Source organism: Euprymna scolopes, chromosome 45 (assembly GCF_053919585.1).
Source record: "Euprymna scolopes isolate OS-2025 chromosome 45, ASM5391958v1, whole genome shotgun sequence".
Lineage (NCBI taxonomy): Eukaryota > Metazoa > Mollusca > Cephalopoda > Sepiida > Sepiolidae > Euprymna > Euprymna scolopes.
In genome coordinates, this window is record NC_136526.1 from 58,370,658 (window position 1) to 58,396,919 (window position 26,262).

Sequence of the window (26,262 nt, forward strand, 5' to 3'; positions counted from 1 at the left end):
CAGAGAAATTACGAGATTTTTATATTGTATTCGCAGTTTCGTGTTAGGGGTGTCAAAAATTCCTACAAAAATTCTGATACTGTCCGTGACTAAGTCCATTTCTTTCTTTCTTTCTTTTTTTTTTTTTCTTGCACGTACCTAACATTAACTGATGCAATAAATGGTAATCTTGAAGAAAGAGAGAGCCTGTTTCCTCCGTTTAACTATAGGTGGCGTTACTATCTGCTCACCCAGTTACGGAAGCACAAAATGTATATAATGGAACCCTTGAAATAAAAATAAATGTTTTTGTTATATTTTAATTAAAAAAATTTGTTTTGTTTTGTTTTTTTATGCAAGCATATTTAAGTTTCATTTTTTTTCAAACATATTTACTGTTTTTTTTGTTTGTTTTTGCAAACATTTACGTTTTGTTGTTTGTTTATTTTCAAACATTTACGTTTTTTTTTTTGTTTTTACGTCTCTAAGAGAATGTCGTATAATGAATACTTAAGAAAACACATGTCACTTTAGAGGTAAAATGTTATCAACAATTGCATCCATTATGTGGTTTGGCAAGGGTTAATTGGCGGCAAAGATCGTAATAGATTGCGCATACAAAAAAAAAAAAAATTTAAAAAAAAATTATATTTGAAAAAAAAATAACAAAAACAAAAAATATGTTTGCAAAAAAAAAAAAACGTAAATGTGTTTGGAAAAACAAAAAAGAAACGTAAATGTTTCCAAAACAAACAAACAAACAAAAAATAAATATGAACAACGAAAAAAAAAACGTAAATGTTTGAAAATAAACAAGCAACAAAACGTACATATGTTTGAAAAAATAAAACTTAAGTATGTTTGCAAAAACAAAACAAAATAAAACCGTAAATATATTTGAAAAAACAAAAAAAAACTTAAATATGTTTGCAAAAACAAAAAAAAAAGACGTAAATATGTTTGCAAAAAAAAAAAGAAACCCTGAATATGTTTAAAAAAAAATAAAACTTAAATATGTGTGCAAAAAAAAATACATTGTGTAAAATTAAAATATAACAAAAACATTTATTTCTATTTCAAGGGCGCCATTATATACATTTTGTGCTTCCATAACTGGGTGGACAGACAGTAACGCCACCTACAGTCAAACGGAGGAAACAGGCTCTCTCTTTCTTCACGATTACTCAATAAATCATCTTCTAAATGCATACTCACAGAATATTTTTTTATCCCCACTCATATTCAAATTGATTAGAATTTTTTTTTTTTTACATTTTTATTCTAAAATACTTACAAAATTGTTTTTAAGAATAAAATCATAATTTTTAATTGAACATAATTTGTAAATGAAATCACAATAAAATGAAAAATATATTTTAATTTTCCGCGAACTTGTTTTTCCGGTCGCCATCTTAAAATGTTGACTCCCACCCGTCAAACTCGTCTCGTTCAAATTAACTCATCTTATAATCATTTCTTTGTTAAAAACAGATTGCCAAACAAAAAGTAAGTATTTATTCATTTAATTGATTTTGAAGCTCTTTTTTTTTTATTACATTATGATTCCCTTTGTTTTACTACAGGTGCGCGTCGAAACCATTATGATTGCCTTTGTTTTAATAGAGAAATGAGTCAACATTCCATGATTGCATAGAAACGAAGAATGGTACTATAGAAATCACTCTAATCGCGTTTTTATTGTTTACCTTTATTTTTATATTGAAAACATTGCAATTACCTAACATATTAATACGTACTCTAACATAATCCACAACGGCCCAAAATCCATGAATGTAAAAAAAAAAAAAAATAAAAAAAAAAAAAAAAAAAAAAAAGGTTTTCGGTATAATTCAGTTAAAATGAAACCTCAAAACTCTGCTACTAAAACCATCACAAGACGATATTTAACATGTTAAGGAAATGTTCTTTATTTATTTATTAACAATCACAGAATATAATAACCATTTTTTTTTTAAATCTTAGTAGAAATGTGTTATTTTATTTAACAAAATAACAATTTTCTTAAGATCTAATTTAAGTAGTAAAAACGCATTTTATTTAAGATGAAGATAAAACATCGTCGATGTTAGTAATTCATTTTTAAAATATTTCTCATATATTTTACAAAAGACACTAAAGTCGTGTAAATATGGAAGACCTGGTTCTACAATCCATTGTTAAGATCCACTCCAAACAAAAACGGCTTTTTCCATTTCTTCTTATATACTCTTGAGGGACAGATAACTGACTAGTACTTCCTGTACAATTGGCAGATAACTTCTAGATATTATTCCAACACATTTATATTTAATCTGCTTTTGACATTTTCACATCTTGGATCGCCAATTAAATATAAATGTATTGCTTTAAAAATAAAATAAAACAAATATGCGGAAAAAAACAAAAGTTCGTGGCATCTTAAAACCAAGGCTTATAATGCTAGAGTATCCTGTACCTCTATAAGGCCACCATTTACCCATGTACGGAGTATTGTTAACACATCTGGGCTGGTGCATCTAATACCAGTCTCTCATTATTGGTTAGGGTCCAAAAAAGGGGTCTGCAATCTAATAGGTCCTACTTTGTCAGTCCTGGATATGACCTTTAACTATATCCGATGGTGAGTCCCCAGCGGGACTTTAATGGCTATTGCTCCCAGGTCCACTCTGACCCGGAGTAGTAGTACCTGTTAGGGTCGCAACTATGGGTTGAATAGAAACCGACTTGAAAAAAACAAATAAATTCTATTAAAAATTTTTTCTTCGAAATCACTGGATTCAGCATTAAATAACCTGAAAAGGGTTGATGTGCTGTAAAACAAAAACAACCAACAACCAACCCACTTTGTCACCTAAGCTCCGCCCTTATTCTATCACCGCAATGTTGTCAACCCTGTGCCTGTTTTACAAGTATTTTAATGGAACGGGCTCTGATGAACTCATTGCACTTGTATCCCCTCAACAAAATTACACCCTTTCACTATTGAGGTCCCTAAGATCAGAAAATTTTCTACTCAAATAGCTTCCTACCTGTCTGGGGTGAAAATGAGTAAAAAAAAAAAAGCCTTAAAAATAATGGATCATTAAGTATTTCTTTAAAAATAAAATACAATAAATATACGGAAAGAACAAAAATTCTCAGCTCCTTAAAAATAAGCCTGTGAAGACTCCCGTCAATTAAACAATTCATTTGTATGACCACACTATCATTACAAAATTGGGTGAAAATTTGCAGTGTTAGAAAGAGAACATTGACAAACTGCTTTATCACTTTGCTCTTGTGGTGAATGTGGTTGTGGCTCAAGCTGAGGAATATTAATGTAACACTGCACTGAATAGATGGAGAGATGTCCGGCACAACTTACAAAACAGATATGCTCAGTCTGTCAAGTCCAAAGTAACTGAGCATCTACTTGGTTCATAAAATTGGGTGAATAATTGCAGTGTTAGAAAGAGAACTTTGATGAACTGCTTTATCACCTTGTTTCTGCGGCGAATGTGATTTTGGCTTAAGCTGAGGAATATTAATGTAACACTGCACTGAATAGATGAAGAAATGTCTAGCATCACTTGCAAAACAAGCTTTTATTAAACTGTTTCTAATATTGTGACTTTATTACCTTGCCATCACATTATCCTCTACATAATTCATTCACTTTTTTACTCTTATTCACTCCAAACAAGACATATTGCCACTTGGATGTAGGGGGTTACTATTTAAGATTATATCAACATGGACACTGTAGCGAGTTGAGCAGCAAGATATCTGGTTGCATTACATTTAAATTTCTGTATAATATTAGCAGTCAAGCAGGAAAGAGGGGAGAATTCGAAGTCTAGCAGTTCTAGGTAAGAAAGTATTATAGCAAAAACATAAGCTGCCTTCAGGACTGCCAGCAACCATTGTAAAACAGTAATAAAGAATGCGAGAGAGTTTTATGCTAAGTCTGTCAAGTCTAAAGTAGCTGAGCAGTGGGCTGGTTCCAATCAGTTTTGTAAATAACAAACAAAGTCCTGAATAGAAGCACGTGCTCTATCCCAACCATCATCAATTGACCTGAGGTACTCTTGTCAGCAATGAGCAAAGCTCAACTCTTTGCTAAGAATTTTGCAAGTAATTCTACTCTATGCGATCAGGACCGCCCAGCCCCCATATTTCCTCCTGTCTGAAAACATGCTATGCGATATATAAATATCTGTGCAAGATGTTGCTGAGCTAATCAAAAACCTCGGTTTCTGTAAAGCAACTGGCTCTGACGGCATTCAAATTATTTTGTTGAAAAAGCTTCAAGCTTCAACCAAAACTAGCTCCTATACTTACGAGCTGTTAAACATTGTTTTAAGCAAAATTACATTCCCAAACCCCGGAAAATCTCATCACTATGTCCCATATTTAAAAGTTCAGGTGATCGTTTATCTTCCTCTTAATACTGGCTTATCAGTCTCCTGTGCACCATAAGTGAGTTGCTGAAATTTGTGTTAAATAGAGAAGTGGTCAACCGCCTTTGCAAAAATAACCTTCTTAGTTTCCGTTCTGCTAGATCTACAGCAGATCTGCTAAAAGTTATATCTTGTAAGATTAGCAGATCTCTCAGTAGAGGCTTCATTTCAAGCCAAATTGCTCTTGATATATCAAAGGCCTTTGATAGGGTATTCCATAAAGGTCTACTCCACAAAATCTCCAGCAACAGTATAGCTGGAAATGTCTTGTCAGTTATTAAATCATTTTTTGTGATGGGTTCATAAGAGTTGTGGTTAATGGACAGAAATCAGAAGCTCAGTGTTAAAGCTGGAGTCAGTCATGGGTCCATTCTAGGCCCAACTCTTTTCTTGATCTGCATCAATGATCTCCCAAATAACATCCTAAGATAATTTATAGATATTTATCCTGACAACACTATCATCTATGGCAACATATCAAAGGCCGTATACAATCAAGTTCTCTTTGTTTCTCTCTCCTCTGATCTTGAGCATGTAGTACAATGGGGAAAGAGGTGGCTGGATAATTTTAATGCATCTAAAACAAAGCTATCTTTGCATCATTGACCTTCTGATCGTCATCTGTCATCGATTGAAATGAATGGCTCTCGTCTTGAGGAGGCTCCATGTTTTGACGAGCTTCTGGGTCTGACCTTTACTCCTGATCTGAGATGGAACACACACATCAAATCTGTTGCCAGGGCTGCTAGAAAAATGGTGTAATCATTCTCCCACTCCAGTAAATATCTCACTGCTGATGAAATTCTCTACATTTATAAGAGCCAAGTGCATACTAGGATTGAGTACTGTTGCCACATCATGTCAGGAGCTACTAGAAAGATCTTATCCTGCCTTGACAGAGTTCAAAATAGACTTCATAGCCTACTGGGAGGATGCTCTTTTCTCTTCTCTGCAACCTTTTTCCTACAGAAGAGACGTTGAGAGTCGGTCTCTGCTTTATCTTTATTTTCATGGCAAGTACTTGTCTGAGCTCCAATCTATGGTCACCACTTTCTTGACTTGCATGCTAAAACCATTATCAGTAATTTCCCTGTCTTTATCTGTGCCCAAACCTAAATGTAAATTCCCTGAACAAAGCTTCTGTCTTGGAATTGCATGCCTGTGGAACTCTGTTTCATTTTCCTGCTTTCCAACTGACTACAATACGGTTGTTTTCAAGCCCAACATAAACAAGTTCTTGATGAGCCGTCCCCTTAAGTTATCCAATTTACCAAATTTCCACTTCTAACGATTACTATGATATTTTCCAATTGACTAGCATACACTGCTTAACCCTTATCCTTGAGTGGCGCCCATGCCTTGATAAGTGTTGGCTTTTTTGTATAAAAACAAAAAAAACACATTTTAGGCATCTAGGGACATATACACGTATACATTAACAGTAAGATTTTGCTGCCTTTTTGGTATGTTGGGATATTCATGTCAAGTGCTATGAGTTTGTCAGAACACTTTTCATTAAAGTAATTGTAAACAAACACATGGATGCAACATTGTGATGATGGGACAATAGCTTGAGCTTGATTGATGGACAATTTATTAGGATTCTGTTTTTAAGGAAAAGACTTGTGGTAGATGCACCAGCCCAGATAAGGTAATTACACACCATCTATTTGGCAGTCGTGTCTTTATTGAGATACAGATCCTGATAAGTGTGGTCAGATTTCTAGCATCTTTGCAGCAATGAAGTTGTTCTAATTCATGTTGTCTGTTGATGTTATGTTGATAATTTGAACAAATAACTTTCATATCATATATCGTAGCATGTGATTAATTATAACAATCAATGGATGAGAAGCTTTCTTATAATTGTTAAAGGAAAGAAGCTTAGTCTTAGAAACAATAAATGTTACCATCTATTTATGCCTCATTCCATTATAGACTGATAATAATTTTCTAAGGTTTTGTACATTGCGTACATATGTGTAAATTAGTTCTCCTCATATGCCTATAAAAAGTCTAGTGTCCTCAGCAAACATATCAATCATGGACACAATTTTTTTCAATTTCCTAATGAATATCAGGAATAATAAAAGTCTAAAGGTCGAATTCTGAAGCAAATGTGCATTTATATCATGTTATGTAGACGTACAACTACAAAAAAAATCTTGAATTTTTTCTTGTTGAAGAATCAGATTATATTAATGATTTGCCTAGTAACATTGTATGATTTAATTTTCATGAGAAAACTTTAATCCTAGACTCTATCAAAGGCCTTGGATATATCAAGGTCTACTGCCCCAGCTTCCCCTTTCAGTGCATGGTATATGCGTTCAGAGATGACTATTAGAATACCTGCAGTTGAATAACTTTACCTAAATTTACACTGTTAAAGTTAAAAAAAATATTTAGCATTAATTAACCACTATTAACCTGTTCCTTTTATTGTGATTCTTTTGCTACATGCCTAAGGATTATTCATTCACTTGAAAATTACTGTGAACCTTCTTACAGAATGAAACGTTGCAAAAGTATTCCTCAAGTTGATAGTAAAAAAGTATTACTTCTGATCAAGCAAGTTCTGGTTTCCTCATCATCAAAAGACCAAGTTCACCAACATCAATTTTATCGGTCTCTTCTGTTTATCCCGAATGAAATTTGTCAACAGCAAATCACTGAATTTATCCAAGGAAATGTCAACTTTATTCTATTTTATGTCAAATTGATTTTCTGTCAAATTGATTCTATATCCTTTTATATATATGATTTTATTTCATGTTAAATTGATTTTATGTCCTGTTTAATTGATTTTATGTCCTGTTTAATTGATTTTATGTCCTGTTTAATTGATTTTATTTCATGTTTAATTGATTTTATGTCATGTTTAATTGATTTTATGTCATGTTTAATTGATTTTATGTCATGTTTAATTGATTTTATGTCATGTTTAATTGATGTTATGTCATGTTTAATTGATGTTATGTCATGTTTAATTGATGTTATGTCATGTTTAATTGATGTTATGTCATGTTTAATTGATGTTATGTCATGTTTAATTGATTTTATTTCATGTTTAATTGATTTTATTTCATGTTTAATTGATTTTATTTCATGTTAAATAGATTATATTTCATGTTTCATTGATTCTTTTTTATGTTAAATGAGATTGTAAGTAGTTTGAATTATGGACATTCAGGTATGCTGCTATTAGCAATGGTAATAGTTTGTTGAAAAAAGTTCTTATAACTTTTAAAGAAAGGGAGCTTTTCATTTGTAGATTTCTGTAAAGCAATTCCTTTGAACACCATAACTTTTATGAATGTTCTAATCAGTTGCAACATCACTAATGCAAGATTTATTTTTTGTGTTAAAAATGCAATAAACAAATTTTTTTGTGTTAAAAATACAATAAAAATCTTAATGCTTTAAGGCTTTTTATTGTGTTAAACTAAAATTATTTTATTTATTATTTTTTGCTGATCTATTACAGAAAATCTGAACTGCCTTTTGTCAGAATCCTCAATCATAGCTTTGTGACTTTTAAAGAAAACATACTGCTTAAGTATCAAATATTTTTTACATAACAGGTAACTATTTCTATTTATAAAAATGTTTAATTTTCATTATTTCTTTAATGATTATTTTAATTGTGTGAAATTTATGTTTTTTTATAATAGTAAATTTTAGTAAAGTCAATCTGAACATCACAAACTTTATGACTGTTCTGCTGAAAAATTAATACTGTCTATAATATTTTTGAAAATAAAAAGATGGAACCATTAAAGTTTTAATAAGATGAAATAAAAACATAATATTGTTATATTTTCAAATTTTTAAGGAGGGATTGATACTTTATATTTATTTGTGTTTTCAGTTGGAAGATCTTACTTTTCACCTCCTTTTAAATTTTTTTAATACATTTTCACCCCAATACAACACAACAAGGCAAAGTGCCACTTTGATGTAGAAGGCTACTACCAGGGACAGAAATTGCAGAGATACTAGGTAGGGAATTGAACAGCAAGATGTCTGTTTAAATTAAACTTGAACTTCTGCATGCCAGTAGAGTTGGGGAAGCAGGAGCCTGGAAGGGAATTCTAAAGTCTAGCAGTTCTGAATAAGAAACTATTAAAGTAGAAGTCTTTCTTACATGTAGGGATCTTTACTGTGAAGGGGTGGAATTTTGATGCTTGTTGGGTTTGTTAGGTATTTTTACATCAGGGCACACTAAGACTTGTAGTGCGCCAATGCATTTCCCATTAAAGTACTTGTAAAACAGGCAGAAAGATGCAACATTTCATCAATGGAACTGAGGTTGAAGCTTAGATGACAGTTCACAACCTATCAGGTTGGTGACTCTCTTTGGAACCCTGTCCAAGAGGGAGAGACTATTAGCAGATTCACCAGCTCAAATGTGACAACAATACTCCATACATGGGCGAATTGTAGAGGTACAAGATACTTTCAGGCATAAGTAACTTTTTAGCATGGTAGAGAAAGCTCACTTTCTTAGCAGCAGCCTTGGCAATGCTCTTGATATATCTGTTCCAACCCACGTTCCCTGTGAATGTTAATTTGACGAGTTAGAACTAAGTACTTTCAGGTAATGTATCTTTAGCCATAGCTATTGGTAGTTGAAAAAGTTTCTTGTAATTATTTTTGTCCCAATTCCTCTACAGATTGAAGGTCTAGGATATCTCCATTGCCTTAGATATGTGTTCATTTGTTTTCACAGTGCCTGTTATAGAGCATAATAATATTCTTAACCACCTACAGAAACGGATAAATTGTCTGGGTCGATTATTTCATTACAAACAGACCAATCAATTAACTCACAGTGCATCATTTTTCATTATTCTTGGATATGTTACTAATTTTGACAATCATTTTTCATAATTTTAACACACATGTTTGCCTCCCCCCTTACGAAAATAATAAGTTTGACATATTGTCTGGGTTAATTATTTTATTACAAACACATCAATCAATTAACTGACATTTAATAATTTTTCATAATTCTTGGATATGTTACTAATTACGACAATCATTTTTCATAATTTTAAACACATTTTCGCCCCCCCCCCTTACGAAAGTAAACACTTTTATATATTGTCTGGGTTGACTATTTCATTACAAACACACCAATCAATTAACTCACATTTCATCATTTTTCATAATTTCTGGATATGTTACTAATTTCGAAAATCACTTTCATAATTTTAACCCGCATTATGACCTTCCCTAATGAAAAAAATTAATTTGATATATTGTCTGGGACGATTAATTCATTACAAATGCACCAATCAATCAACTCCCATTTCATCATTTTTAATAATTCTTAGATATGTTAATAATTTCGACAATCATTTTTTCATCATTTAAACCCACATTATCCCACCCCCTTATGAAAATAATAACTAATCAATTAACTTGCATTTCATAATTCTTGCACTTGTTCAATTTTCGATAATCATTTTTCATAATTTTAACCAACATTATCACCCCCTCTGTTACGATAATAATAGCTTTGATATATTGTCTGGGTTTATCATTTCATTTCGAACACACCAATGGATTTATTGACATTTCATTATTTTTCATAATTCTTGGATATGTTACTAATTTCGACAATCATTTTTTATATATATATAACCCACATTATCGCCTCCTCCCTTACTAACATACTAACTTTGATATATTGTCTGGGTCAATTATTTCATTACAAACAGACCAATCAATTAACTCAGATTTCATCAGATTTTCATAATTCTTGGATATGTTACTAATTTCGACAATCATTTTTCATAATTTTTATCTACATTCTCGCACCTCCCCCCTCTTTACGAAAATAATGACTTTGATATACTGTCTGGGCCTATTATTTCATTACAAACACACCAATCAACTAATAAGTCTTGTTACTAATATCAACAATCATTTTTCATAATTTTTGGATATGTTACAAATTTCGACAATCATTTTGCATAATTTTAACCTGCATTATCATCCCCCTAACGAAAAAATTAACTTTGATATATTGTCTGGGCCGATTAATTCATTACAAAGGGTCAACTCACATTCCATTATTTTTCATAATTCTTAAATATGTTCCTAATTTCGACAATCATTTTTTATAATTTTAATTCACATATGCTCCCCCCCCATACAAAAATAATAACTTTGATATATATTGTCTGGGTTGGTTATTTCATTACATACACACCAATGAATTAACTCACATTTCATCATTTTTCATAATTTCTGGATATGTTACTGATTTCGACAATTATTTTTCATAATTTTTACGAACATTAGAGCCACCCCTTATGAAAATAATGACTTTTATATATTGTCTGGGCTGATTGTTTCATTAAAAACACACCAATCAATTAACTCACTTTCATCATTTTTCACAATTCTTTGATATGTTGCTAATTTCGACGATAATTTTTCATAATTTTAACCCACATTATAGCCCTCTCGTCTTACGGAAATAAACATTTTGATATATTGTCTTGTTTGATCATTTCATTAAAAACCATCAATCAACTCACATTTCATCATTTTTCATAATTCCTGGATATATTACTAATTTTGATAATCATTTTTCATTATTTTAACCCACATCATCGCCATAATGGTTTTCTAAATAATAACTTTATTATTTCAGCACAGTCCGTATTCTGTATGTCAGTTTCTTATTTAATAAATTGTCAGATAAAAGTAAAAAATAAGTTTACCCCCCCCATATTAAGATTGGTTTTCTAAATAACGTTAATATTTCAGCATGGTCCTTATTGTGTGTATCAGTTTTTTTTTTATAAAATTGTTAGGTGAACTATACCTTCTTTTCTTCATATTAAGAATGGCTTTCTAAATAATAACAGCACGGTCCGTATTCTGTGTGCCATTTTTTAATTTTTAAATTGTTAGATGAAAGTACAGAATAGTTTAAAACATACATTCCCTATATTAATAATGGCTTTCTGAATAATAACGCTATTATTTCAGCACAGTCCATATTCTGAATGTGATTCCCCCCCTCTTTTAAAAATATATATAAAATATAGTAAGTATGAAATCGTAAATTGCTTCCACCATTTCCAGGACTGATTCCATATCACCTCATCACTTAAAAATAGATATGAAATAAAGAAAATTTGAGATCGTAAACTGCTTTAGCCATTTCCAGGACGGACTCTATATCACCTCCCCCTCTCTAAAAAATAAATATGGAATTGAGGAATATTGAGATCCTAAACAACCTCAGCCATTTATGGGGCTGACTTCATATCCTCCCTGTCTTTTATAAATATATGTAAAATAAAGTAATTTTGAGATCATAAACTGCTTCAACCGTTTCCGTGCCTGACTACGTATCCCCACTCCCCCTTCCTTTAAAATATATATAAAATAAAGTATTTTTGAGATCGTAAACTGCTTCAGCCATTTCTGGGATTAACTCCATCCCGACCCCCCCCCCCATTCTTAAAATATATTCTGAGTCAATTATTTTGTATCTTTGCTTTTTTTTGTTTTTTTAAGGAGATAATGCCTGGTAGGAAACTATATTATGCTTACTTGGCCATTTTGCTAAGATTAAAGTGTAGCATCTGTTTTGCTGCAGCATTTCAACGACCCTCATCCCCATTTGGTTTTTTTTTATTATTACATTTTCACCCCAAACAAGGCACATTGCCACTTTGGTGTAGGGGGCTACTATCAGGGGAAACATCTACTGGGGTACTATGTAGGGATTAGGGTAGCGAGATGTTGGTTCACGTTGCACTTGAACTTATGCATGTCAGTACAGTTGGGGAAGCAGTGACCTGGAATGGAATTCCAAAGTCTAGCAGTTCTGGGGAAGAAACTACTGGAGTAGAAAGATCTTTTACATCTAGGGATCTCTACAGTGTGGGGGTGGGATTTTGCAGCTTGTCGGGTCTGTCCACGTCGTGGGGGCACAAGTGCTTGTAGTTCTTCAGAGCATTCACCATTATAATACTTGTAGAACAGGCAGAGGGATGCAACGTTTCGACGATGGGACAGAGGCTGAAGGTTAGATGCCAGTTTAGGGCCTATCAGATTTGCGACTCTCTTTTGAACCCTGTCAAGGAGCGAGAGACTAGTAGCCGATGCACCGGCCCAAATATGACAACAATACTCCATACATGGGCGAATAGTGGCCTTATAGAGGTACAGGATACTTTCGGGTGTTAGAAGTTTTCTAGCACGGTAGAGAGAGCCCACCTTCCTTGCAGCGGCCCTGGCAATGCCCTCGATGTAATTGTTCCAACTCATGTTTCCTGTGAACGTTAGGCCAAGGAGCTTGAGAGACGTACTCTCAGATAAAGAGTCGTTGTTTTTAAGGAGAAGATAATGTCTTGTGAAAACAACTTGATTGCTTGATCTTCATGACTGAGACAATTATTTTAAATTCTTAGGAGAAAGTTAAGAATAGTAACAACACATACCCTACCCTACCCTACCCTATCCTACCCATATTAAGAATGTCTTTCTAAATAATAACAATATTATTTCCGTGCAGTCTGGATTTCAGTTTCTTAATAAATTGCTAGGTGAAAGTACAGAATAGTTTTAAAAATACTTTTCCCTCCCCGTATTAATAATGGCTTTCTAAATGTTATTTCAGCACGGTTCATATTCCATATATTATTTTCCACCCCTAGCATCTGAAATAAATATGAGATCGTAAAATAAAAGATATTTAGGCTTACAAATTCAAAACCACGAGTAAAATTTACGTATTATTTCATTCTTTTTTATTAATACACAAAAAGAGTTGGCGTTATTAGCTAAAATTTAAATAAAAATAACTAGCGTTCCAACCTAATGTTTTGTTCTCTATTAAGTGTGCGCATGCGCCTGACTTTACAAAATGTCTACTCGATGTTAATGTACATTTTACATGTAAACTTCCTGATGTCTGTATGGATTATTAATGAATGTAATGAAAGATATTATTTGCTATAAACCATCTTTGGTTAATGAATCTTATTTCCTGAAAATTTCAGTGTTATGTGACCAGTATTTTATGGGTTTACCTGTTAGATATTTACACACACATACATGTACTGTTTTATTTATATAGATGAAACAACTTTGCTTTGTGATGATTGACGACAGCCATCAGCGTGAATAGCAATAACAGGAGTTAAAAGTTTAGTTTATGGTAAAAATCCATCCAAACAATAATGTATTGCTGTAATCGGACGGTATTCAGTTGACTTTGACACGTCCAACATATTCTCTTGCTCAATATAGTGTAGGAGCTCTAAGAATAACAACTGTTTCAGCATGTTTGACTTGGCGGAGAAATATAGCTGCAAGTCTTCCCCTTTCCATTCTAGTAAATGTCACTAATGAATGTTGTAAATACGACTTTTGTCTAAATGCAAAACTCCATTATTTCTCACTTTACTATTTGCAGACCACGAACATATGTATGGACAACATAAGTGAAAATCATTATGAAAAAAAAATATTATTTAGCACAGGTAAAAATATGAGCTAATGAAATATATTATGACGAAAATTTCAATATATGAGCTAATGAAATATATTATGACATTATTTACATATATGAGCTCATGAAATACATTGTGACATTAATTTAAATATGTGAGCTAATGAAATATATTATGATACGATTTAAATATATGAACTAATGAAATATATTGTGACATTAATTTAAATATAGGAGCTAATTAAATATATTATGACATTTAAATATATGAGCTAATGAAACATTATGACATTATTTAAATATATGAGCTAATGAAATATATTACACCATTTAAATATATGAGCTAATTAAATATATTATGACATTGTTTAAATATATGAGCTAATGAAATATATTATGACATTTAAATATATGAGCTAATGAACCATATGACATTATTTGAATATCTGAGCTAATGAAATATATTATGACAGTATTTAAATATATGAGCTAATGAAATATATTATGACATTATTTAAATATATGAGCTAATGAAATATATCATGACATTATTTAAATATATGAACTAATGAAATATATTATGATATTAGTTAAATATATGAGCTAATGAAATATATTATGACATTATTTAAATATATGATCTAATTAAATATATTATGCCATTATTTAAATATATGAACTAATGAAATATATTATGACATTTAAATATATGAGCTAATGAAATATATGACATTTAAATATATGAATTAATGAAACATATTATGACATTATTTAAATATATGAGCTAATGAAATATATTATGCCATTATTTCAATATATGAGCTAATGAAATATATGACATTTAAATATATGAGCAAATGAAATATATCGTGACATTAACATATATGAGCTAATGAAATACATTATGACATTATGTAAATATAGGAGCTAATGAAATATATTATGACATTATTTAAATATATGAGCTAATGAAATATATTGTGATATTTAAAGATATGATCTAATGAAATTTGTTATGACATTATTTAAATATATGAGCTAATGAAATATATTATGACATTATTTAAATATATGAGCTAATGAAATATGTGACATTTAAATATATAAGCTAATGAAATATATTATGACATTATTTATATATATATGAGCTAATGAAATATATTATGACAGTATTTTAATATATGAACTAATAAACATGTTATGACATTTAAATATATGAACTAATAAAACATGTTATGACATTATTTAAATATATGAGCTAATGAAATATATTCTGACATTTAAATATATGAATTAATGAAATATATTATGACATTATTTAAATATATTAGCTAATGAAACATATGACATTATTTAAATATATGAGCTAATGAAATATATTACGACATTTAAATATATGAGCTAATTAAATATATTACGACATTTAAATATATGAGCTAACGAAATATATTACGACATTTAAATATATGAACTAATGAAACATATTATGACATTATTTAAAGATATGAGCTAATGAAATATATTATGACATTTAAATATATGAGCTAATGAAATATATTATGACATTTAAATATATGAGCTAATGAAATATATTATGACATTATTTTAATATATGAACTAATGAAATATATTATGGCATTATTTAAATATATGAGCTAATGAAATGTATGACATTAAAATATATGTACTAATGAAACATATGACATTATTTAAATATATGAACTAATGAAATATATGACATTAAAATATATGAACTAATGAAACATGACATTATTTAACTATATGAACTAATGAAACATATTATGACATTATTCAAGTATATGAGCTAATGAAATTTATTATGACATTATTTAAATATATGACCAAATGAAATATATTATGACATTTAAATATATGAGCTAATGAAATATATTATGACATTTAAATATATGAGCTAATGAAACATATTATTACATTATTTAAATATATTAACTAATGAAATATATTATGACATTATCTAAGTATATTAGCTAATGAACTATATTGACATTATTTAAATATATGAGCTAATGAAATATGATATGACTTTATTTAAATATATGATCTAATGAAATATATTGTGATATTATTTAAATGTATGAGCTAATGAAATATATTATTACATTATTTAAATATATGAGCTAATTAAATATATTATGACATTATTTAAATATATGAGCAAATGAAATATATCGTGACATTAAAATATATTAGCTAATGAAATACATTATGACATTATGTAAATATAGGAGCTAATGAAATATATTATGACATTATTAAAATATATGAGCTAATGAAATATATTGTGATATTTAAAGATATGATCTAATGAAATTTGTTATGACATTATTTAAATATATGAGCTAATGAAATATATTATGACATTATTTAAATATATGAGCTAATGAAATATGTGACATTGAAATATATGAGCTAATGAAATATATGACATTATATATATATGAGCTAATGAAATATATTATGACAGTATTTTAATATATGAACTAATAAACATGTTATGACATTTAAATATATGAACTAATAAAACATGTTATGACATTATTTAAATATATGAGCTAATGAAATATATTATGACATTTTAATATATGAGCTAATGAAATATATTATGACATTATTTAAATATATGAGCTAATGAAATATATCATGATATTATTTAAATATATGAGCTAAAGAAACATATGACATTATTTAAATATATGAGCTAATGAAATATATTATGACATTATTTAAATATATGAGCTAATGAAATATATTATAACATTTTTTAAATATATGAGCTAATGAAATATATTATGCCATTATTTAAATATATGAACTAAGGAAATATATTATGACATTTTTTAAATATATGAGCTAATAAAATATGTTATGACATTTAAATATATGAACTAATAAAACATGTTATGACATTATTTAAATATATGAGCTAATGAAATATATTCTGACATTTAAATATATGAATTAATGAAATATATTATGACATTATTTAAATATATTAGCTAATGAAACATATGACATTATTTAAATATATGAGCTAATGAAATATATTACGACATTTAAATATATGAGACAATTAAATGTATTACGACATTTAAATATATGAGCTAATGAAATATATTACGACATTTAAATATATGAACTAATGAAACATATTATGACATTATTTAAAGATATGAGCTAATGAAATATATTATGACATTTAAATATATGAGCTAATGAAATATATTATGACATTAAAATATATGAGCTAATGAAATATATTATGAGATTTAAATATATGAGATAATGAAATATATTATGACATTATTTTAATATATGAACTAATGAAATATATTATGGCATTATTTAAATATATGAGCTAATGAAATGTATGACGTTCAAAATATATGTACTAATGAAACATATGATATTATTTAAATATATGAACTAATGAAATATATGACATTAAAATATATGAACTAATGAAACATATGACATTATTTAACTATATGAACTAATGAAACATATTATGACATTATTCAAGTATATGAGCTAATGAAATTTATTATGACATTATTTAAATATATGACCAAATGAAATATATTATGACATTTAAATATATGAGCTAATGAAATATATTATGACATTTAAATATATGAGCTAATGAAACATATTATTACATTATTTAAATATATTAACTAATGAAATATATTATGACATTATCTAAGTATATTAGCTAATGAACTATATTGACATTATTCAAATATATGAGCTAATGAAATATGTTATGACTTTATTTAAATATATGATCTAATGAAATATATTGTGACATTATTTAAATGTATGAGCTACTGAAATATATTATTACATTATTTAAATATATGAGCTAATTAAATATATTATGACATTATTTAAATATATGAGCAAATGAAATATATTATGACATTATTTAAATATATGAGCTAATGAAATATATTTTGACATAATTAAAATATATGAGCTAATAAAATATATAACATTTAAATATATGAACTAATGAAATATATTATGACATTATTTAAATATATGAACTAAGTAAATATACTATACCATTAAATCTATGAGCTAATGAAATATATTATGACATTTAAATATATGAAATAATGAAATGTATTATGACATTATGTAAATATATGAGCTAATGAAATATATGACATTATTTAAATACATGAAATAATGAAATATATTATGACATTATTTAAATATATGAGCTAATGAAATATATTATGATATTATTTAAATATATTTAATAATGAAATATATTATTACATTATTTAAATATATTAGCTAATTAAATATATTGAAATTATTTAAATATATGAGCTAATGAAATATATTATGAGATTATTTCAATATATGAGCTAATGAAATATATTTTGACATTATTTAAATATATGATCTAATGAAATATATTATGACATTATTTAAATATATGAGCTTATGAAATATATTATGATATTATTTAAATATATGGGCTAATGAAATATATTGTGACATTTAAATATATGACCTAATGAAATATATTATGACATTATGTCAATACATGACCTAATGAAATATATTATGACATTATTTAAATATATGATCTAATCAAATATATTATGACATTATTCAAATATATGAGCTAATGAAATATATGACATTTAAATATATGAGCTAATGAAATATATTATGACATTATTTAAATATATGAGCTAATGAAATATACTATGACATTATTTTAATATATGAGCTAATGAAATATATTATTACATTATTTAAATATATTAGCAAATGAAATATATTATGACATTATTTAAATATATGAGCTAATGAAATATATTATGACATTATTTAAATATATGAGCTAATGAAATATGACATTTTAATATATGAGCTAATGAAATATATTATGACATTATTTAAATATATGAACTAATGAAATATATTATGACATTATTTAAATATATGAGCAAATGAAATATATGACATTATTTAAATATATGAGCTAATGAAATATATTATGACATTATTTAAATATATGAGCTAATGAAATATATTATGACATTATTTAAATATATGAGCTAATGAAATATATTATGACATTGTTTAAATATATAAACTAATGAAATATATTATGACATCATTTAAATATATGAGCTAATGAAATATATGACATTTAAATATATGAGCTAATGAAATATACTATGACATTATTTAAATATATGAGCTAATGAAATATATTATGACATCATTTAAATATATGAGCTAATGAAATATATGACATTTAAATATATGAGCTAATGAAATATACTATGACATTATTTTAATATATGAGCTAATGAAATATATTATGACATTGTTTGAATATATGAACTAATGAAATATATTATGACATCATTTAAATATATGAGCTAATGAAATATATGACATTTAAATATATGAGCTAATGAAATATACTATGACATTATTTAAATATATGAGCTAATGAAATATATTATGACATTGTTTAAATATATGAACTAGTGAAATATATTATGACATCATTTAAATACATGAGCTAATGAAATATATGACATTTAAATATATGAGCTAATGAAATATATTATGACATTTTAATATATGAGCTAATTAAATATATTATGACATATACAAAAATTTTTTAAAAAATATGAGAAATGAATTTACAGATTTATTACATACATATCAGATATTTCCGTTTTTTCTCTGTGAGAAAATGATTTTTATGTGGTTATGTTTTATGGCATATGAGATAACGTTTTTTTTACATTTTTATAACAAACAAGGCAGAGTACTACTTTGATGTAGGGGGTTTCTATCACTGACATGATTGGCAGGGATACTGTGTAAGGAGTTGAGCAGCAAGTATTCGTTAACATTACAGTTGAACTTATGCATGTCAGTACTATTGGGAAACAGGAATCCAGATGGGGATTCCAAAGTCTAGCATTTCCGAGCGGAAAGCTTTCTTACATTTAGAGATGGGACCTTGCTGCTTGACGGTTTGTCAGGGGTATTTATGTTGAAGGGTAACAAGGGCTAGTAGTTTGTCAGAGCATCCACCATTAAAATACTTGTTGTGAAACAGAAGTTGAAGCTTAGATGAGAGTTCAGAACCTATCAGGTTGGCGACTCTCTTTTGAACACTGTCCAGGAGTTAAAGACTATACCAGCCCAAATGTGACAACAGTACTTCATGCATGAGCATACAGTGGCCTTGCAGAGATACAGGATACTTTCAGGCATAAATAATTTTCTAGCATGGTAAAGAGAGCCCACCTTTGCAGCAGCCTTGGCAAAATGCAAGGCATTTGTTGTAAAGTTTGGAGAGGACGAGAGCAACCTCAGCAGAGCATTTTTTAATAGTACACCCGAGATGAGATCGAGTCCACATGCTTTTGAGGTAGACACCTCAAAAGCATGTGGACAGTATCTCATCTCAGGTTTTTTATGATATCATGCACCTGAGAAGAGGCAATTTTCATAGAAAAAAGTTATGAAATGTTGAAAATCAAAAATTAAAAAATCGTGCCTGAAGCTCACAATGCACATGTCTCTTATTCATCCATTTTAAAAGTAACGTAAACATCTTAGTAGTTGGCAAAGAACAAAATTATATTATTTACAAAAATTTGTCTTTATTTCATTTTGCTTCTCCAAAAGAATCCTTTCTTTTGTAAACTATTAAAATTTTTAATTGAAAAAAAAAGAAATGCTGAAAATCATTGAGGAAGCTTTTGTTGATATTTAGTTTAATATTTAGGAAAAAAAGAATTTATTTTTTGCATCGATAAGTTTTCCAACAAATGTCCTGATTATATTTTTACTTTAATATAAAATAAATTTGAGGACTTCTTAAAAAATTGTGTATAATTGTTTAATTGTGCCTTAAGCTAACAATAGAGAAGTCTGTCTCTAATTTATCCATTTTAAATGTAACTAAACGGCTTAGTATTTTGCAAAGAACATGTACATAATTATATTATTTAGTGAAATTGTATTTGTTTCATTTTACAGGTTATCCAGCAATCAATACAATGCAAATTGCATAAAATTACAAGCTGGAAAACAAGAGAAATTATATCCTTCTGAACTGTACGAGTTTTTATTTTATGAAAAAGAATTTTTTGAAAATACATGGAAACAACTGAGTATATATTTCTTCTATTCTTAGACTATATGTTGAGTATTTATCAATCAATTCACATCCAATATTGATTTGATGTGGATTCGTTTGGTTTTATAGTGAGCTGGCATAGAGAGGAGATTAAATTATATATATATATATATATATATATATATAGTCATCCACATACAGTACTGTTTTCGCTGTTTCACAGCTCGTCAGTGCGGCTAGACAAGCAATTACCTCAAACCAGGATCGAAACTCAACCAACAAAATGACAGTCGCAGCTTCTAATGTAACCTCACACATTGAAAAACATGTTTCCATTGAAACAAATGTACAAATATCAATCTGTATTTATTAGAAGTCTAATATTTCAAAACGTTTTCATGCGAAATGTATTTTATGATCATATAAAAACAAACATTTTACTGATAACTATGTATTTCTCCTACTCTTAGGCTTAATAAATGGAACACTTATTGGAATAATTGTCTCAAATGCATAGAACATATGTACTTTTGGGTGCATATGACTAATACACTCATGAGTTTTTAATAAATGCATTTCGGACATCCAAATTATTGAAAAGAAACAGCTAATAGAAAAATTCATATGAGACCCTCAATTTGCGCTGCAAAATGGTTGGTTTTGTAGAATTATCAAATAAAAAACAGAAAATTATATTTAAGTGACGTTTTAGATATCTATATACATTGTGTTATTTACGTAAGGTGTAAATCTCATCTCATTGGATAAACTTATGCACACAATTCTTATATATATAATCAATTATATTTAAAAACATTTTACATGAGAAAAATATAATTTGTAAACGATGTAGATTATACATCCATTAAACTTAGATAGAAATTGTTCTCATTCGTTTTGTTTATTCTAAAACAAAAATATAAGAAAAATATAAAAAGCTAATAAATCGAAAAATTGTAAATATTTTAACTTTGAAAATGAACACTAAATCAGATACTAGAGAAAATCTCAATTCTTGTAAGGTATGTGGCTCTTTTTTTTCAACAAACCAATATTTAGCAATACATATGCGAACACATACTGGAGAGAAACCATATTCTTGTGAAGTATGTGGCTCTTCTTTTTCAAGAAAACAATATTTAGCGATACATATGCTTACACATACTGGAGAGAAACCATATTCTTGTGAAGTATGTGGCCGTTCGTTTACACTTAAATGCAATTTAGTCATGCATATTCGAACACATACTGGAGAGAAACCATATTCTTGTGAAGTATGTGGCTCCTCTTTTGCACAGAAAAATAATATGTTGCAACATATGCAAACACATACTGGAGAGAAACCTTATTCTTGTGAAATATGTGGCTCTTCTTTTGCACAGAAAAATACTATGTTCAAACATATACGAACACATACTGGAGAAAAACCATATTCTTGTGAAATATGTGGCTCTTCTTTTACACATAAAAATTCTATGTTGCGACATATGAGAACACATACTGGAGAGAAACCATATTCTTGTGAAGTATGTGGCCATTCTTTTACACATGAAAATACTATGTTGCGACATATGCGAACACATACTGGAGAGAAACCATATTCTTGTGAAGTATGTGGCCGTTTTTTTAGACATGTACACAACTTGGGATCTCATATGCGAACACATACTGGATAATCCGCACTGGTACATATCTTGAAAACACAGCTGTTAAACAAGATATAGTGATTTGGGACAGAGCAAACAAAAAAGGGACCATAATAAAGGTCAGTGTACCCAATGATACAGGGCTTAACAGAGCTGAGAGGGAAAAGATAACAAAGTATCAGGGACTTATGTATGATTGGAAACGGAATTGGAAGTTAAAAGACGTTTCAATTATACCAGTCATCATAGGAGCAACTGGGCTTATGAAAAAGAACTTTAAAAAGTACATAGCAAGCATACCCGGTGAACCAAGTGCAAGTGAAATACAAACGATTGCACTGAAAGGGACGGCTAGAATCCTGAAAAGATCTCTTGGTTGGACTAACTGAAATAGGGGTAAATGTCAGATATCTGGTTGGATGTCCCACCCCTTGAAGAAAAAGTTTAAGAAAAATGAAAAGAGAGAAACCATAGATAGAACAATAATGCCTACTAGACACTGCTCTCGAGTGCCTAAGGTCTGAAGTAAAATAAAACAAAAGAGAGAAACCTTTTTGTGTGGTAAAGCATTTTCAAATCAAAATACTGTAACGAAACACATGCAAATCCACACTGGATGCCCAACGGAGAGACCTTGAATGCCTACTAGACACTGCCCTCGAGTGTCTAAGCTCTCTCTGTACAGGGGTTTGTCAGAACAACCTGGCATGAGGATACTTTTCTTTAGAAGTAAATCCTGACCAAATATTCAAAATCACATTTTGTATTCGCTGCCTAAATAAGATCTCCTCACTATGGCTAACTTACATTACATTTTATGAGGAATGGTGCACCTTCTCCAAGTGATGTTACCTCAAGTAATAGCACAAAGCTGGATACTCCACCAGACTACATAAATTCTTGTCCTGGAATCCAGTAAGGCCAAGAGACCAAAATGAAAGATATACTACAATGTATTAAAATAGTCGATTGGGGGGAGGAAAATTATGTTCTCAATTTCTTTACTCAGTGCTTGAGAGATGAAGAACGTTACTGGAACATTCGAATATATATGTATCTCATATAGACTTCAAGTGTTAGCCCCAGGTTGTGGGCATCTTGATTTGTGAGAACTTCAACTGAAGTAAAATAAAACAAAAAAAAGATAGATACCATATTCTTGCGAAATATGTGGTTTGTCTTTTCCATGGAAGAAGCACATGTTGGCACATATGCAAATACATACTGGAGAGAAACTATATTTTTGTGAAGTAGCTGATTTTTCTTTTACAAGGAAACACAACTTAATGCCTACTAGACACTTTCCTCGAATGTCTCTCTGTACACGGGTTTGTGAGAACAATCTGGCATGAGGATACTTTTCCCTGGAAGTAAACCTGACCAAATATTCAAAATCACATAGTATTTGCAGCCCAAATAAGATCTCCTCACTATGGCTAATCCACATTAGCTTTTATGGGGAATGGTGCACCTTCTCCAAGTGATGTTACCTCAAGTAATAGCACGAAGCTGAATACTCCACCAGACTAGACTAATTGTTGTCTTGGAATCCAGTAAGATCATGAGACCAAAATGAAAGCTATACTACAACGTATAAAAATGGTTAATTTGGGGAGGGGAAATTATGTTCTCAATTCTTTACTAACTCAGTGCTTGAGAGATAAAGAACTTAAATGAAACGTTCGAATATCTATGTATCTCATATAGACTTCAAATGTTAGCCTCAGTTCGTTTCATTTAGTAAAAGAAAATTGTTTCTAAGACAAACTTGATTGGAAAATAATGTCACTGTAAACTTTTTTTTAACAATTTGTTGGTGCATATGTTTAAACAATTTTTTTAGAAATTAAGTCAATACAAAACTTATAAACTTTTCGAATGAAATTGAAATATGGACATTATTTGATTAAACAATCGTTTGTTTTATAACAAAAAAATAATGTAATTTGAGCATTTTATAAAATTTATATTTTGTACTTATCAGGAAACAATTTTTATTTAATACAAGAAAATGGTTTTTAAAATAATATTTCTTATACATTTATACTTTAACAGAAAAATAAAATAATATAACCCAAATTGCATAGAAAATTTGTGCAGTTTTTCTGTATTTGTATATGAATTTGTGTATTTTCTTTCAAATATTTATAATGTTAGGATAATAAAAGGATTTTTTAATAAAATTCATGATTTATACAATATAATCTGAAAGTGGATTATTAGTTGAAATAAAAGATTTTCTAATGCAAAACCGATTTGAAACAGTGTCGTGTTAAAAACGTTCTTCCTTTAATAATTCGTATATTGATTCAGATTTTGTATTTGTATATGAATTTGTGTATTTTCTTTCAAATATTTATAATGTTAGGATAATAAAAGGATTTTTTAATAAAATTCATGATTTATACAATATAATCTGAAAGTGGATTATTAGTTGAAATAAAAGATTTTCTAATGCAAAACCGATTTGAAACAGTGTCGTGTTAAAAACGTTCTTCCTTTAATAATTCGTATATTTGATAAAAAATCGTTTGTTCTATAATAAAAAATAATTCAATTTGAACATTTTATAAAATTTATGACTGATCTTTTGGATTTATCAGGAATCAATTTGGATTTAATGCGAGAAAATGATTTTTAAAATAATATTTCTTATTATACATTTCTACTTTAACAGAAAAATAAAACAATATAACCTAAATTGCATAGAAAATGTGTGCAGTTTTTCTGTATTTGTATATGAATTTGTGTATTTTCTTTCAAATATAATGTTACAAAAATGAAAGGATTTTTTTTACTAAAATTCATGATTTATACAATATAATCTGAAAGTGGATTATTAGTTGAAATAAAAGATTTTCTAATGCAAAACCGATTTGAAACAGTGTCGTGTTAAAAACGTTCTTCCTTTAATAATTCGTATATTTGATAAAAAATCGTTTGTTCTATAATAAAAAATAATTCAATTTGAACATTTTATAAAATTTATGACTGATCTTTTGGATTTATCAGGAATCAATTTGGATTTAATGCGAGAAAATGATTTTTAAAATAATATTTCTTATTATACATTTCTACTTTAACAGAAAAATAAAACAATATAACCTAAATTGCATAGAAAATGTGTGCAGTTTTTCTGTATTTGTATATGAATTTGTGTATTTTCTTTCAAATATAATGTTACAAAAATGAAAGGATTTTTTTTACTAAAATTCATGATTTATACAATATAATCTGAAAGTGGATTATTAGTTGAAATAAAAGATTTTCTAATGCAAAACCGATTTGAAACAGTGTCGTGTTAAAAACGTTCTTCCTTTAATAATTCGTATATTTGATAAAAAATCGTTTGTTCTATAATAAAAAATAATTCAATTTGAACATTTTATAAAATTTATGACTGATCTTTTGGATTTATCAGGAATCAATTTGGATTTAATGCGAGAAAATGATTTTTAAAATAATATTTCTTATTATACATTTCTACTTTAACAGAAAAATAAAACAATATAACCTAAATTGCATAGAAAATGTGTGCAG

At 28.5% G+C, this 26,262-nt stretch overlaps 1 long non-coding RNA gene across 1 annotated transcript; it reads left to right on the forward strand.

The window, feature by feature from the left end:
• Positions 1-1,341: 1,341 nt before the first annotated feature.
• LOC145269769 (uncharacterized) lies at positions 1,342-24,791 on the forward strand. The gene is made up of 3 exons (XR_013865229.1): positions 1,342-1,485; positions 7,906-8,002; positions 20,977-24,791. It is a non-coding gene; the product is annotated as an uncharacterized LOC145269769 (long non-coding RNA).
• Positions 24,792-26,262: the final 1,471 nt, after the last annotated feature.